The sequence below is a fragment of the Pteropus vampyrus genome, unplaced genomic scaffold, assembly GCF_000151845.1.
Source record: "Pteropus vampyrus isolate Shadow unplaced genomic scaffold, Pvam_2.0 Scaffold102, whole genome shotgun sequence".
In the NCBI taxonomy this organism is placed as follows: Eukaryota; Metazoa; Chordata; class Mammalia; order Chiroptera; family Pteropodidae; genus Pteropus; species Pteropus vampyrus.
Window position 1 is genome coordinate 3,923,970 of NW_011888883.1, and position 17,464 is coordinate 3,941,433.

Consider the following 17,464-nt stretch of genomic DNA (forward strand, 5'->3'; position numbering starts at 1 on the left):
AATTATTTGACCCATGCCCCCATCCTATTCAAGAACAGATCTTGGTATTGTTAACAATATAAATTCTTAAAGATAGTAGGAGGGCATATCCATATTTTTAAGCCACAGACATTTTTACTTAACTATTTACAGTATTAGGCCCCATATGTATTTATTCTTATTTTCTTCTCATTGGAAAATATTACTCAAAAGCATTTTCTAAGAGGTCTTTGTGTATTAAACTTCTGAGCCCTTGTATAATCACAGAATATCCTTTCTGCATACATTATCCTTTTGTGAGTCACCTGCTTTTCCCTTCTAGAAGCTTCTATACTTTTTGCCTTCATTGTTCTTAAATTTCACAATAATTTTTCTCTTATCTAACTTAATTGGTATGGTAGATTGTTTTTAAAGATGACCCCAATAATTTCTCCTTCCATGTTTATCTGTTACTTTGCAATGTGACTATAATGCTTTTCTTTCTAAGAGAGTTTATTTCTCCATCCTTAAACTTAGACATGGCCATATGATTTATTTTGTTAATAGAATATTAGTCAACATGATATAAGCAAAGACTTGAGCAGCACTTGCACACTGGGTCTTGCACTCTTTTGCAACTCTTAGGATTTTGAGACCACCATTTAAAGATGTGAATAAGGCTGCAATAGGCTACTAAAGAGACCATGTAGCAGACAACTGAAGGGTCTTGGTTTAGAACCTGACATCTGCCAACTATGTGAGTGAAGGCATCCTGACTAACTAGTCCCAGCCAATCTGACAGTTTACTGCAGACCCATGACTGAGTCCAAGAGAGATTAGCAATAAAATCACCCAGATGATCCAAACTCAAATTGCCAGCATTCAGAATTATGAACTAATAAATGATCTTTTTGTTTTAAGCCACTAAGTTTTGGGAGTGGTTTTTAAAAAGTCATGGAGCTTTGATATGAGATCTGCCTGACTCCAAAACTTTCTCTCAATATATCATTTTGCTTTTTATAAAAGCTCGAACTTAATGTGTGACTAGTAACTTTACTGTTTTATACTTCAATTGCCCATTTTTAAGAATGATTTAGTTTTTATTTACTAGCATAGGAATAAATATAGAAAAAGTTTCAGCAGAGTACCAATTGTAAAAATAATACTGAACTAAACTTATGATAATTCTTGATGCTCTTTACCACATAAAATTCTGACTTGTTATCTTCCTTGTTATTTTCTTTCTGAAACTCAGAGAGTCATTTACCTCTTCACTCAGTCAATTCCATTTAAGGAAAAATATAACCACCAAAACTATGAAAAAAGAGGATCCTTATTTCATTTTCTTAGTGCTATATTGTGGATTTGCTCATTATAATTTTTCACAAACTTTTATTCCTTAGTGATGAAATAATATTGTTAATTTCAATAAAAATATATAATTGCCATTATTATTAGAACTCTTCGTGCTTTACCAATGCAGAATTTAACAAGCTTCCCCTAAACATTTTCCAAATGTCTCCGGCTGTGTTTCTCAGAGTCTCAGACCAGACAATGGCTAGACGATGGTCACATCAAAGTGACATCTTATATACAAAGAGTATTCCCTCCTCCAGCAATCCCTAAAAGTAGGTCTGCGAAGATGAGATCATCCCAACAAATACTGTTTGCCTTGCTTTTTTCTTTATTTTCTTAACCAGGAAAGTGTTTGTCCATGAAATGCTTTGGCAAGGCCTATTATTCCAGAGGTTTTCCTAAACTAATAGTCCCACCATCAGGCTAGAAAGAAAAGCAATTAATTTGAACATAGAATATTCTCTATTGTGTATTATCAAATTACTTTTTCTTTTTAAGATTTATAAAGTTTTATACTTCTATTCATAGTGAGGCCTGGTATGATACTATTGGTGAAAAAAAAAAAAAAACCTATCCAACTGGTTACTTTCGATTAAAAGTAAAATATTGTTTGGAGTTGAATGGGTGCCTCAATTCTCTGAAAGGCTCTTATATGACCTTACACATACTTGTTTTCTTTTCTTCCTTGTTGAAAAGTAAATGATTCTACTAGGGAACACCCTGGAAATGAGAATCAACAATGGATTTGTTTTCCTAAGCATTATCTGTTAGGAACTGTCAAACGTGATTGTTCTCCATATAAGCACATTTGAATTTTTCGCTTCCAAAATAACTGGACTGAAATCAGGAAAAACTGTCCCTATCTTGTTCTGCCCTGTTTTCTCCATCTGCCTCTCCCCACAAAATGGCTATGCCCTATGCCTAAGAAAATAGTAACACACTCACAAACTGTGAAGGGTAAAGAATATTACTACTTAAAACGTAATTCATTTGCTAATCACAATGATTACTTGCACAATCAACTACTGGTTCATCTAATTTTACTCTCACATTCATAAGCCTAAATGCTCTTGAACAGATTCCTGATAAAATACTACTTTCAGCTGGCAGATAAAGCAACTGTCTTTCTCCTATATGGTTTTGTACATACTTCTCTTTTTATCTGGAATACCCTCATTCGCCTGGTTAATTTTTATTGGGTCTTAAACTCTCAGCTCATATGTATCTTTCCCAGAAACTTTTTTGCTTACTCTTCACTCTATATCCCAGTAGATGTCTTCTAGTTGCTCCCATATGGCTGTTACACTAGTATATGGCATTTTAATTGCTAATTCATCAGTCTTCTACAATAGATTGTGGATAGTGTCATTTTTGGCTATATAACCGGCCCCTAACACAGTGCCTAACACAGTTTATGGTCAATAAATTTTTGCTGCTTGAGTAAATTAATATAAAAATTATTCATTCCAGATGAAGTATTCATTTCTGGTTGATTCTCCATCATCCATGCCCTACCACTTACCCCATGGCAACTTTCCTCAGGCCAACAGAGAATTAACCCCTCCTACACTTTCAGCCTTGTGGAGTTCTGGAAATTGATTCATGGCCCCTTCAACAAAACAAACAGTGTACCCTAGCCCCTAGCCAAAGGAACTGCTTCAGGGAAGTGCATGTGACCTAATTGGAGTTTGTGGGAGTTTGCATCATTTCAGGGTAAGGGGAGATCTTTCTTTTTTTTTTTTTTTTTTTTAACAGAACTTATTGCAAGAAATCATTTCTGCTCTGATGCACATGATCAGGGAGAAATGAATGCAACCTTAAGAGCTTCTGCTGACTGCCTTGTGATAAAAACAGAACACTCCCAAGAATAAAAAGTAAGAGGAGAAAGCAGGGTCAAGAAATGTCAAGAGAAACCATATCCTGCTCATATTATTTGTAGTTAGGAGGAAGATGTCTCTAAAGTTGTGGAGTCCCTGGCCTATTTAGTTAGGGAGTTAATATTTTTTAATGTAGTTCGAATGACAGATTATTAGCTTTCCCAACTCCAAGTCCACACTCCATATCCATTCTTCTTGATCACATGTCTCTGTTTAGTTTTACTTGCACTTATTGAGCACCCACTCTATGCCAGCTCTTGAGAGACACAGCTGAATAAGACACAGGTTCCTGCCCTCAGGATCTTTACAATCTAGAAATAGAGACAGATTCTAAATTAGATAAATTTAATAGACAGTAAAAAAATTATGAGGGAGGGAGACAGGGGAGGAGAGAGAGAATAAGAGAGACAGACAGACAGACAGAGACAGAGAAAGATATAGATAGATATGCATGGAATGATATAGGCATATCCTGAAAGAGGAAACTAATGTAGAAGCAGTCAAATTAGGAAGTAATTGTTATAATCCAGGGGAGAGATAATGGTGGTTGACTCGAGGTGATATGAATGGAGGTGAGAGACTGAGCAATTATAAATATAATTTGAAATATGAGCCAGGAAATTGTATTTATGTACTAGACGAAGAGTATGAGAGGAAGGAGGAGTCAAGGGTAGCAACCAGCTTTTGGGGAAGAGTAATTTCAAGGATATAATTGTCATTAAGTGCAATGGGTAAGACTATGGAACAGGAGCTCAGTGGCGATATCCAAAAGGCAGTAAATACTCACATACACATGCAGATAGGTAGATAGATAGATAGATAGATAGATAGATAGATAGATAGATAGATACATACATACATACATACATACATACATACATACATACATACATACCTGGAGGTTATGGTAAAGATCTGGGTAGAGATACACATTTGAGAACTGTATGCATATGAATGGTACTTAAAGCTTTGGGAATTGGATAAAGTTACCAAGGGAGCAAGTGCAGACAGAAAACAAAAAGAGTTTTAAAAACCGAAACATGACTTGTAGAAAGGTTGGAAACATAAATATATATATAGACAGAAAATAACTAAAATTATCTGTATCAAAACTATGACCGATTGGCAAGGGAAAGTTCTATTTTTTCTCTTCATTTTGTAAGTTTTTTGATAGAGAAAAGGTATTTTTGTATAATAAAGTTTGTTGAAATAAAAACTTGCTATTAATACATAAGTTCTGTGGGGAAGAAGACAAGTAGTTGATTATTGAACCTTAGGCTTTATATCTTTCAAGAGCTTTTAAGTAATTCCAGATCCTAAGTCGTTTTGTGAGGCAGATGATTTCTACACTCTCCAGTCCTTTCATCCTCACCAGACTCCACCAGCCTCTGCCGCAGCCCAGTTTCCCAGGATTTAGAAATACTCCTAGTATTACTTGAAAGATTCAGCCCTAAATCCCAAGGCCCAGCCATCTGTCACCCTGATGGAATAATTGGGCTTTTTCTCTATACTGAGGGTTAATGTTATATGTCTTGGATAACTAAACTTCTGCCTTATTCTTCATTCTTATAGACCTCCTTTCTCTCATCACCTGGTATTAGGATGCACTTCATGGGTGCTTTATTACCAAAATAAAACAAGTAGTCAAACTATGCAGAGAAGCTATTATTTTCTTTAACTTAATGGACTATTCTTTTCAAATAATAAATATTTTATTTTAATAAAATAATGTTTGCATTTGTAATTTTCCTGTAATCATGTGGCTGAGTGATAAAGGTCACAAGGATTGAGATTATAGGTATATAAAGGTAACATTTGAATTGTCAATTTATTACAAATTATTAGTTTATAATAATGTTAAAAATTGCTACAAAAGTTTTTCTGTCAATGTGTTTTATAAGAAACAATTTAAAAATTTATCAAACATTGCCATTCACAGTAAAAATACTTAATATTTATCTTGAAAACATACAAACTATGCTTTAACATAAAACAAAAATTGTTTATCACTATTATATTCAATGAAACACCCTTGAGGTCATCTACATTCCCAAGTGATAGGCATATTTTTTTTTATCCTATATACAGTGCAACAGCATACAGAGACCACTTATATTATATCTGAAGAACATGTATTGTAGCAATTACACTTGGGAGTATCTGTTCTTCTGGAAGATAAATTCTTAAATGCTACTAGGTGACTTCCTGCATAGTTTGATGCTTGTAGTTTACCAAAATTAACAACCTGATTCAGATCTTTCCATGTACCAGGCATGGCATATAGAGTTAAAATGAGAGAGCCCTTCCCACATATTGTTTACAGTCTAAAACATAAAATAAATTCTATTAATTATATAATATCAAATGTTGTATAGTAGCTGAAAATGGAAAACTTTCTAACATAATTTTCTTGGTTTTTATGGCTTTCTAATTCCTACACAAAGTTGATAGTTGAATTTCTCAAATCATGGCCCTTCTGATAGGAAAAAAAAAGTATGGGGTAAGGGAATAAATATATAACAATAGATCAAGATTATTGCTCTCCAACACCTCTGCAAGATTTTAAGTATTTGATGAAACATTATTACTGTGAATTTTTACGACTGCTTATTATAAGAAAACTTGATTTTTTACTAACTCTTTTAATAGTATGACTATTTTATAAAATCAACATCATTCATTAATTTATTTGATAAATAGAACAACATGGAACATTTCACTGAGAAAACAATGATTCTTAAAGAGTGTAACATGACAAACCCACGCCAGGGAAATGGTTCCAAGCACAGAAAACAACCATAGCTAAAGCTGTGGAGCTGAAATTTTCCTGAAGTGTTTGAAGAACTCCCAGGAGAGTTGTGTGGCTACAGCAGAGTCAATCAGGGAAGCAGTAAATGATAAAGCAGAGACGTACCTGGAGATGGACATCTTAGATCATGGGGAAAGTCTAGATTTACTTTGAGTGAGTTAGGGAAATATAGAAGAATTTTAAACAGGGATGCTACATGATTTGAAGCATTGTTTAAACTTTTAAAGGATTACTCTAGTTGATGTGTTGAGAAAAGACTGAAGGGAAATAGTACTGAAAGCCAGTAAGGAGCCGGTTGCAATAACTGGGGCGGTGAGGATGACAGGAGCAGCAGTACAGGGGGAGAGAGCAGTCGTTTTCAAGTACGTTTTGAATAAGTTTTGACAATATTTGATGATGGTTTGGATATGGGGATTAAGAGAAGACTAAGAAAAAGAATCATTTCAAGATTTTGTGTCTGAGCAATAGAAATTTAGAGTAGCCATTAACTGCTGCTAGGAAGACTCTGAAGGGTTGTTGGTTTGGGTGAGGTTAAAAGGTTATGCTCTGTTCCCTATCAATTTAAGATGCCTATTAAATACTCAAATATACATCTTAGAGAGATGCATGTAGAAGTTATTCTGACAGTTGTCAGAAGATAAATGGTATTTGTAATGGTTAATTTTATGTGTCAAAGTGAATGAGCTAACGGCTGCCCAGATAGCTAGTAAAACATTATTTCTGAGTACTTTTGTCAAGTTGTTTCTGAAAGAGATTTGCATTTGATTCAGTAGACTGAGCAAAAAGATCCGCCTTTACCAATGTCCACAGGAATCATCCAATCTATTGAGGACCCAACTAGAACAGAAAGGTGGAAGAAGGGCAAATTCTTTCTCTTTCTTCTCAAGGTGAGATGTTCATCTTCTCCTGCCTTTGGATATTAGAGTGCCTAATTCTCAAGCCCTTAGAAATATTCTCATATATATAAATTCTCATATATATTCTCACACATATATTAGTTCTATTTCTCTGGAGAACCCTGGCTAATACAATACTAAAGCCACGGGACTAAATGAGTTCACCAGAGAAGGGGATGCAGTTAGAGAAGGTGATCCCAAAGGAGTGCCAATGTTTAAAGAGGTCCAGTTGATGAGATATCAGCCAAAAACAACTGAAAACAAGCGATAAGTGGAAGGGGTAAAACCAAAAGAGTGTGGCATCATTATCATTGTCATCTGCATCAACATCATCACTATTACCATTCATCAAATGTATAGGTGTTATTCATGAATTATCCCAACAAACTACCTTATGAAGGAGGTGCTATTGTAAACCACATGGCAGTTAAATAATTATCTCATGATCAGCACAAAGAACAGAAAAGTCAAAATTTGAACACAAGTCATATGACTCTAGAGTGCAAGTTCTTTAACACTGCGAGCGACAATCAAAACTTAGGCAAAAATGTTTAAAATAGAATGGGAGTAATAACAGAAGTACATCCATCATATATTTTGTTATTATAATATTATATACCCAAACATCATAATCAATCACTAAAAGAACTTACAAGAAATGTTTACTAATGTATGCTCTTTTCAACAATACTCCATGTTTATGTACACATACTGACCTGAGGAGAGGAAATATCCATGTTCTTACCTCAAACCAACAAGCCCGGGTGCTAAAGCATGCCAAGATGTGAATGAAGAAACTGACATCAAACTGTTGCCCTAAGGCAGTCACCAATGAGGCCTTGAGTAAATCACCTGGCCTCGTTGAACCTGTAAAAGAGAAGTTATACAAGAAAGGTTAGTTCTAAAATTCCATCTATAATTTTTATCTTCTCCAAACAATGTCATGTATTTCAAGCACCAAAAAATTTCTTGATATGACTTAAAATATGTTCATTAAGCCCATAACAAAATGTTTCCTATGTGGCATTTTCTTCAAAGCTACCTATAAGATCATGAACCTCAATTATAAAGTGATATATAATTTTTAAACTACCATGTAGAAAGGATATAATATGGTTTTTGGAAAATATTATTAAAATATGCAAGTTTTAAAAATATAACCCAAAGGATAACATCAGTGAAGTTTTATTTGACTTCGTAGTCTTCTCAAAGCGTCACATATTTTAACTTTATTATAATAATCAATGCCTAATAATACTATTACCCTCTTGGTATCCTTATTCTCTGAAATAGAATAAGGAACCCATATCCTAGATTAAAAATATGAATAAGATGTTTTCCCCTTGTTTAATAATATTTAGTAAGATTGCTTTTTTTTTTATTCTAATTGTGTTTGTGAAAACTTACCAAATACAATTTAAAGAATGCCAACTGTGTGCAAAACATTGTCCTAGACTTATCCACTTATTTGTTTTATTATTATCAAGCCACATGTTTAAATGCAGTTTATTAAAAACAGATCTTTGCTTGACATGGATAATAAAAACTTTTGTAATTTAACCCAGAAATAAAATTATAGAGGCATATTTCCCAGCTTCTGTAATTGTTCTGGGGGTCTCTAAGGATTTATTCAGTAGCTGCAACTCAAACATTATTTACTAACTTCATACTATTAAAAGAATTAATTTATTTAAAGCTAACAATCATTCACAAAAGAAGAAAAAATTCATACAGTAAGCAAATCTCTCCTCCCAAATAACAATTAAGCAATATTCCAGGAGATAAAGTAGAATCATCCCAGGTCTGCTGCATTATCCCAGAGCCAATTCAGAAAAGTCCATCCTCAGTGAACATTTTATTCCAGGCTGGAGTCACCCTTTCCAGTAATTGAGAAACTAGAATTCTATTTCACTCAAAACTCGCTTTTTCTGCAAAAATCTGAAGATATATTTTTCTGTAATTTAGCCCATTTGTTTGCCAATCCATTATTCTAGTTTGAAAGTCTCTATAACATTTATAGCTCTGTCTCACACCCAATTATACTTAAATAAGTGACTCATGTGTTCCATGGAAATCATGACAGGTTCACACGGGGTGGAGCATGAGCAATGGGAAGGAAGTAAGGAGCATTAAGGCTGACAGCCCAAACAGGAGCCTTGTCAATGCAGTCTGCTAAAGTAAACAGCAGTGTGGTTGACAACACAATTCATATGTACATGATAGAAACAGACTAGAATTCAGGAATACACATTAAGAAACAGTGGCCTGGAGGTGATAAGAAAAATGCTTGAAATCAAAGATCAAATTTATATCATATACAATCAAAAAATATATATATTATTCTGCCAACTCATTATTACCTATTTAATTAAGAAGTGACTACTAAGACTAAGATGATGCTCAAAAACATCGCAAACCTTCTTTCCAGCTTGAATTTCATAACAGGAAATAGAAAGCAATCATTTTCTGCTTTCTTTTCACCTATAAGAAATACTTAGAAACAGTGAAATTTTAGAAGTAGATAACAGAAGAGGCAAGGAAGAAATATCAGTACCACTTGAAATATATGGCAAGTGGTTAGAATATGTCTTCAAATATAGCGAGCATTCAAAAAGTGAAGAAATGCCAAAAGCATGATCTACAAAAGAAAAAAAAACTTGATAAGTTCGACTTCATTAAAGTTAAAAACCTCTTCCCTATAAAACACACTGCTTAGAAAATTAAACGCAAGCTACAAACTGCAAGAAAATCTTTGCAGAAATGTCTAATGAAGAACTGATATACAAAATATACAAAGAACTCTTAAAACAATAAGAAAATAAGCAGTCAATTAAAAATGAATGAAAGAGCTGAACTGGCTCACCAAAGAAGATATAAAGATAGCAAACATACATAGGAAAAGATGTTCAACATTATATATCATTGAGGAATTGCAAATTAAAACAATATGAAACCACTACACGTTAGAATGACCTGGTGAAAACATGAAGCAATAGAAACTATCATCACTGCTGGTGTGAAGGCAAATGGTACAGCCACTTTAGAAGAAAGTTTGGCAGTTTCTTACAAAACTAAACATACTTTTACCATATGATTTAGCAGTTGTGTTCTTTGGTATTTACCCAAAGGAGTTGAAAACTTTTACATAAAATCTGCACATGAACTTTCATAGCAGCTGTATTCATAATTGCCAAAGCTTGGAAGGAACTAAGGTATCCTTTAATAGATGAATGGATAAACAAACTGGTAAATCCAAAAAATGAAATATTATTTAGCATAAAAAAAGTGTGCTATCAAGCCATGAAAGATATGGAGGAGACTTAAATAAATATTGCTAAATGAAAACAGCAAATCTGAAAAGGCTACATGCTATATGATTCCAATTATATGACATTCTGGAAAAGGAGATGGTAAAAAATACCACATTGCTAAGGGTACAGGTAGAGGGAGGAAGAAGAAATAAATTGGTGGTACATAGGAATTTTTTTAAGGCAGTAAAATTATTTTGTATGATACTGTACTGATGGATACATGTCATTGTACAATTGCCGTTTGTCAAAACCAATAGGATATACAACACAAAGAGTGAATATTAATGTAAACTATTAAATTTAGTTAAAAATGTGTTGATACTGACTCACCAATTATAACAAATGTACCACCCTACTACAAAAATCTGAATAATAAAGGATATTGGGGGATAAAGGTGCAGGGATTTGTAGGAACTCCCAGTGCTTTCAGTTCAGTATTTCTGAAAATATAAATTTGCTCAAAATTTTTTTAAGTGAAGAAATGACCAGGATGCTGTAAGTGTTCATGAGGATAAATAAAGCCAAACTAATAGTATTGCTGTTGTTTTGTTTTGTTTTGTCTGCATGCTTATTTAGAATACTTATGTGCAATGAAAGATAGATAAGAAAGCAAAATAACCAAAGAGATAAATAATCTAGCACCCATGAAGATACAAAGATAAAAGTTTGGAGAATTTCCCTCATATTTGTATTGTATGCCTTTTGGGACTAAATACATATTGGTCAATAAATACACATTAAATTAATTGTTCAAGTTTTTTTTAAAAAAAAACATTATCAGAAGTGAATATTTAAAAGATAAAGTTGTAAGAAGTAACAGATATTTGTTGACCTAAAATCACTTTAGAGAGTTATAATTTACATTAACAATATGAGAATTCTAAAAATGAGTTGATTTCTGGGGTTTATTCATGTAGAAAAAAATTAAACTTCTAAACACCCTTCCCACAGTGAAGTATTGATTTCATTTCAGATTTAATACTAAGTTTAGGCCAAATGTTACTTTAATGGTGAAAATAGTTCATTGATATCTCTAAAAACTATTGTCCATCAGTTAATGACAAAAGTAAGGCCTTGATCATCTTTTCATCATCAATGGACTCCAGAGAAGAAAATCTATACTCTTAATAACTATACTCTGCATTTGATGAAAGAGAAAATAGGTCATAAAAAAGAAATCAACAAAAAGGATTTATAAATTACACCTCAAAAGGTAAAATTCCACATTCCTTTACCCATCGAAATAAATTGTTTACAATAAATGTATGTAATAAGAGTTAAAATAGCAAGATTTGCCATATTTTATTTTAAAAATTAGCAAAAATTCAAATCTGAAAAGGCTATATCCCTATATAACCTCTCACTCAATAATTTCATTATTCATCTTCTCCTAAACTGTGTTATAAATGCAATGCCAGAAAAAATAAATAAATATAAAACAGTGGTACTAATTATTTTACTACTCATAAGACTTAAGGAATTAGAGGCAGTATTTAAAAAATCTGGAACATCCATGGTATTGTGTTATATATGAAAATACCTTTCTTCATGAACATTAAAACAGAAAACCCATTTGGAATTTGTGGTTTACAGGCAAAATATCAAGTCATTAAAATATGCAGTTAGGAATAAGAACTAAATTACTGAGCTAAAATCTGAATCTGGAGATCACAGTTTAGGAGAAGCCTTGCACAAATCAAGAAACAAGATAAAAAATCCAGCTCAGAGAATTGGGTCAAGATAATGAAGCAGGTAAACACTGTGTTCTCCTCCTCCCATGACCACTTCAAAATTACAACTAAATCATAGAACAATCAACCAGAAGAAATCTGAAGACTAGCTAAACAAAAGTCCTATAACTAAGGGTATAAGGACAAAGCCACATTGAGAAGGTAGGAGGGGCAGAGACACAAAACAAGCTGGCCCCACATTCACAGATGGCAGTTGAGAATCAGGAGAAATATCTCAGCTATAGAGTTCCTCCCTGAGAAGTAAGGGGTCCCAGGCCCACACTAGGCTCCCCAGCATGGAGCACCAGTACTAGTAAGAGGAGCCCTCACAACATCTGGCTGTGAAATAAGCAGGGATTCAGCTTGTCCATCCAGGTGAAACAGAAGGCTGCTAGAAACCCAGGCATCCTCTTAAAGGGCCCAAACATAGACTCACTCATTTGCAGGTACTCCCCTTAGGCTCTGGTAAAGGGACAGCAGCTCTGGAGGTTCTAGAGACATACAGGGAGTTGTGTGGCTTCAGAGCGAGGGCTGCAAAAACAACTGCCATTGTCCCAATGTTGAGTCCTCCCTCTACATGGCCACATCTGAATCTGCATTAGCCTGGTGAACAGCACTCGCTTCACCCTGATGACTCCCTAAAATCCCGCCCCACCGAACTCACACATCACCAGAGGATACTTGGGTGGCAGGCAGCTAGCCTTGGCACATGCTTCAGTCACTCTTTGAAAACTCTCACATGTCTAAAGATCCCATGCAGGCAGCGGCTTGTCTCAGTGTGCCCTGTTCCTTTTGCTGAGCTGCCTGAGACCCAGTACTGGTGGCAGCCAGCCTCAGTTCACAGAATGGCCTTTCTCATATGCCACCAAGTCCAGCACAAGCAGCTTCCAACTGCAGATCACTTTGTAGCTCCTACGAGGTAGCCCCTGGCTGATCAGAGGCACCAGCTGACCTTGGCCTGCACCGGAACCCTCCCTAAGAGGCCCTGGAACCGACATATACAATGATCAGCTTTAGACCACAACAGAGAACTACCCGATTAGCCCCACAAGCAGCACACCCTAAGGGTGGTCTCAGTAGGCACCAGAACCCTCTGGGGCAAATCTTGCTTGCTGGTGTCAGCCCCATACAGTAGTTTGTACACTATGGTTGTTGCCAATCCTCATAGCCAGTCAGCCTGAGGATCAATCCCACCCACCGATGTGCCAACAGTAACCAAAGCTCAATTACAACTAGAAGGCAAATACAAACCACACAAAGGATACTCCTGGAGCATTTGGCTCAGGTGATCAGGAGGACTGTGTCACTGAGCCCTACAGGAAACCCACTATATAAGGCCACTCTGCCAAGACTGGGAGACATAGGATATCTACCTAACACATAGAAACACAGGGAGGCAGCCAAAATGAGGACACAAAGAAACATATCTCAAATGAAAAAACAGGAGAAAACTCTGAAAAATAACTAAACAAAATGAAAGCAAGCAATCTACCACATATAGAGTTAAAAATATTGGTTGTAAGGATACTCAAGAAAATTAGTGAGGACTTCAACAAAGGGATAGCAAATTAAAAAAAAAAAGTATAGAAACCATAAAAAAGAATCATAAATGAAGAATATACTAGAAGGAATCGACAGCAAGTTAGATGAAGCAGAGTTGCAAATCAGCAATTTGTAAAAAATGATAGCGGAAAACACTTAGGACAGCAAAAAGAAAAAAGAATAAGAATAATTTTTTTTAAAAGGATAGTTTAAGGTGGTGATCCCCAACCTTTTTTGGCACCAGGGACCAGTGCTCCTATGAGAATCTAATGCCTGATGATCTGAGCTGGAGCTGAGGTGATGCTAGTGCTGGGGAGTGCCTACAAAAACAGATGAAGCTTCGCTTGCTTACCCAGTGCTCATCTCCTGCTGTTCAGCCCGGGGTTTGGGGACCCCTGGTTTAAGGTACCTCTGGGACAATATCAAGTTCAACAACATTTGCATCATAAGAGTGCCAGAAAGAGAAGAGAGAGCAAGGAATTGAGAACTCATTTGAAGAAATAATGACTGAGAAATTCCCTAACCTGGTGAAGGAAACAGAAATACAAGTCCAGGAAGTGCAGAGTCGCAAACAAGATGAACCCAAAGAGGCCGACATTAAGACACATCATAATTAAAATGCTAAAGGTTAAAGACAAAGTGAGAATCTTAAAAGTAGCAATAAGGCCCATACCAAGACACATGATAATTAAAACGGCAAAGGTTAAAGACAAAAAGAATCTTAAAAGCGGCAACAAGAGGCAGTTGGTTACCTACAAGATAGCTCCCATAAGACTGTCAGCTGATTTCTCAACAGAAACTTTGCAGGCCAGAAGGGACTGGCATGAAATATTCAAAGTGATGAAAAGCAAGGACCTACAAATAAGATTATTCTACTCAGCAAGGCTCTCACAGAGAATGGAAGGAGAGATAAAGAGCTACCCAGACAAGAAAAAGCTGAAGGAATTCATCACCACCAAACCTGTATAAGAAATGTTAAAGGGACTTTGTTAACCTGTTTTCCATTTGCCTTGAGAATACTTGCTGGTGGTGTCTGCGGCTGTAGTATTTACCCCATGATAACTCATAGATTACAGTCCTAACTTTACCCGCAAAGTTTGCCATGAAATATCTCACTTTTATTATTATTTTCGCATCACTCTAGTATATTGATAGTCTTTGGAAACAAATGACATCATTCTAGTTATAGCATTCTGTTTTTAGTAGTGGTATTTTCATTTACAAAATATAGTAATTCTTGATGGTTAAAAATGTCAAATCCCAGAAAAATGTAGCATTTCTACACACTGGAAGCACTTTTTTTCTAAACAGAAAAAGGGTTAAGAAGAAGAAGAGGTGGGGAGAGGTGGGAGAGAACATACATATGAATACTAAAATGGCAATAAAATGTACCTATCAATAATCACTTTAAATGTAAATGTATTAAACAGTCCAATCAAAAGACATAGGGTAGCTAAAAGGATAAGAAAACAAGACCCATACGTATACTGTCTATGAGAGACCCACTTTAGATCAAAAGACACACACAGACTTAAGATAAGAGATAGAAAAAAATATTTTATGCAAATGAAAATTAAAAAAGCTAGGGTAGCAATACTTATATCAGACAAATTAGACTTTAAAACAAAAGCAATCTTAAAAGACAAACAAGGACATTTTGTAATTGTAAAGGGATCAACCCCCAAAGAGGATAGAAACCTTGTAAACATCTATGCACCCAATATGGAATCACCTAAATAGGTGAAGCAAATATTGACCAAAATAAAGAGAGAGATCAACAGTAGTATAGCCATAGTAGAGGACTTTAACACCCCAATGACATCAATGTATATATCCTCCAGGCAGAAAACCAACAAGGAAACTGTGGCCTTAAAGACACATTAGACCAGATGGATTTAATTGATATTTTTAGAGTATTTTGCCCCAAAGCAGCAGAATATACATTTTTTTCAAATGCACATGGAACGTTTTCCAAGATAGATCATGTTAGGCCACAAAACAAATCTCAATAATTTTAAGAAGATGGAAATCATATCAAGCATCTTCTCCAACCACAATGCTATGTAACTAAAAATCAACTACAAGAAAAAAAATGAAAAACACAAAAACACTTGAAGGTTAAATAACATGCTACTAAACAATAAATATATTAACAATGAGATCTGGTAAAAAATAAAAGATACCTTGAGGCAAATGAAAATAAAAACACAATGACCCCAAATCTATGGAATATAGCAAAAATAATCCTAAGAGGAAAATTTATCGCAGGGCTATGAATTTCAGAAAATAAGAAAAATCTCAAATAAACAAACTAACCTTACACCTAAAGGAATTAGAAAAAGAACAACAAAGCAAGCCCAGGTGAGCAGAAGGAATGAAATAATTAAGATCAGAGTGGAAATAAACAAAATAGAGTCTAACAAAAAACAATATAACAGATCAATGAAACCAAGAACTTTGAAAAGATGAACAAAATTAATAACCAGACTCATTATGGAAAAAAAGAGAGAGGACACAAATAAATAAAATCAGAATTGAAAGTGGAGAAGTGACAAATGACACCATAGAAATACAAAATATTATAAGAAAAAATACTATGAATAATTATATGCCAACAAATTGGACAATCTGGAAGAAATAGACAAATTCCTAGAAACATATAATCTTCCAAGACTGAACTAAAAAGAAACAGAAAACCAAAGAACAAGTGTTGGAGAGGATTTAGAGAAAGGGGAACCCTCATATGCTGTTGGTGAGACTGCAAATTGATACCCCCACTATGGAAAACAATCTGGAGGTTCCTCAAAAAACTAAAAATGGATATATCTTTTGACCCAGCAATTGCACTTCTGGGTATTTATCCAAAAAAAGTCAAAACAATAATTTGTAAAGATCTATGCATTTCTATGTTCATGGCAGCACAATTTACAATAGCCAAGATATGGAAGCAAACTAAATGTCCATCAGCAGATAATTGGATAAAAAAGTTATGGTTCATATATACAATGAAATATCATCTAGCCATTAAAAATAAATGAAATCCTACCATTTGCAATGACATGGATGGACCTAGAGGTTATTATGCAGAGTGAAATAAGTCAGACAGAGAAAGATAAATACCATATGATTTCAATGATATGCAGAATCTAAGGAACAAAAAGAACAAACTAATCGAAAAGAGACTCACAAATATAGAGGACAATCTGGTGATGGCCAGAGGGGAAGACTGTTAGGGGGCTAGAAGAAAGGCGTGAAGAGTTAAAGAAATACAAATTAGTAGTTGATAGATGGTCACAGGGATGGGGAGCACGACATAGAGAATGCAGTCAGCAGTAATAGAATGGCTAGGTGTAGAGCCAGAGGAGAGAAAGAATAATCAGAGGGATTGTTTCATAAATTACATAAATGTTAACCAATGTACTGAATACTTGAAACAATAATAAAAATTTCAAAAAAAAAGAAACAAAATCTGAACAGACCGATTACTACTAACACAATTGAATCTATAATTAAGAAACTTCCACCAAACAAAACTCTTGGACTAGATGGCTTCACAGATGAATTTTACCTTACATTTAAAGAAGAATAAACACTTATCCTTCTCAAACTATTTCAAAAAGTTCAAGAGGAGGATAGGCTCCCGATTTCATTTTATGAGTTATCATTACCTTGATTCCAAAACCAGACAAAGACATTACAAAAAAAAAAATTACGGGCTGATATAGCAGATGAACATAAATGCAAAAATCCTAAACAAATATTAGCAAAGTGGTATTTATTCTTGGGATGAATGTTTTGTTCAATATCTGCAAATCAATTAAGGTGACGCACCACATAAACAAAATGAAAGATAAAAATCATATAATCATACTAATAGATGCACGATAAGCATGTGACAAAATCCAGTATCCATTTATGAAAAAAACTCTCAACAAAGTGAATACAGAGTAACATACCTCAACATAATAAAGGCCGTACACAACAA

The 17,464-nt window shown here is 34.6% G+C and overlaps 1 pseudogene; it reads right to left on the reverse strand.

Annotated features, from left to right (window-relative positions):
- Positions 1-2,567: 2,567 nt before the first annotated feature.
- Positions 2,568-17,464, reverse strand: part of LOC111742841 — a 101,284-nt pseudogene continuing 86,387 nt past the window's right edge.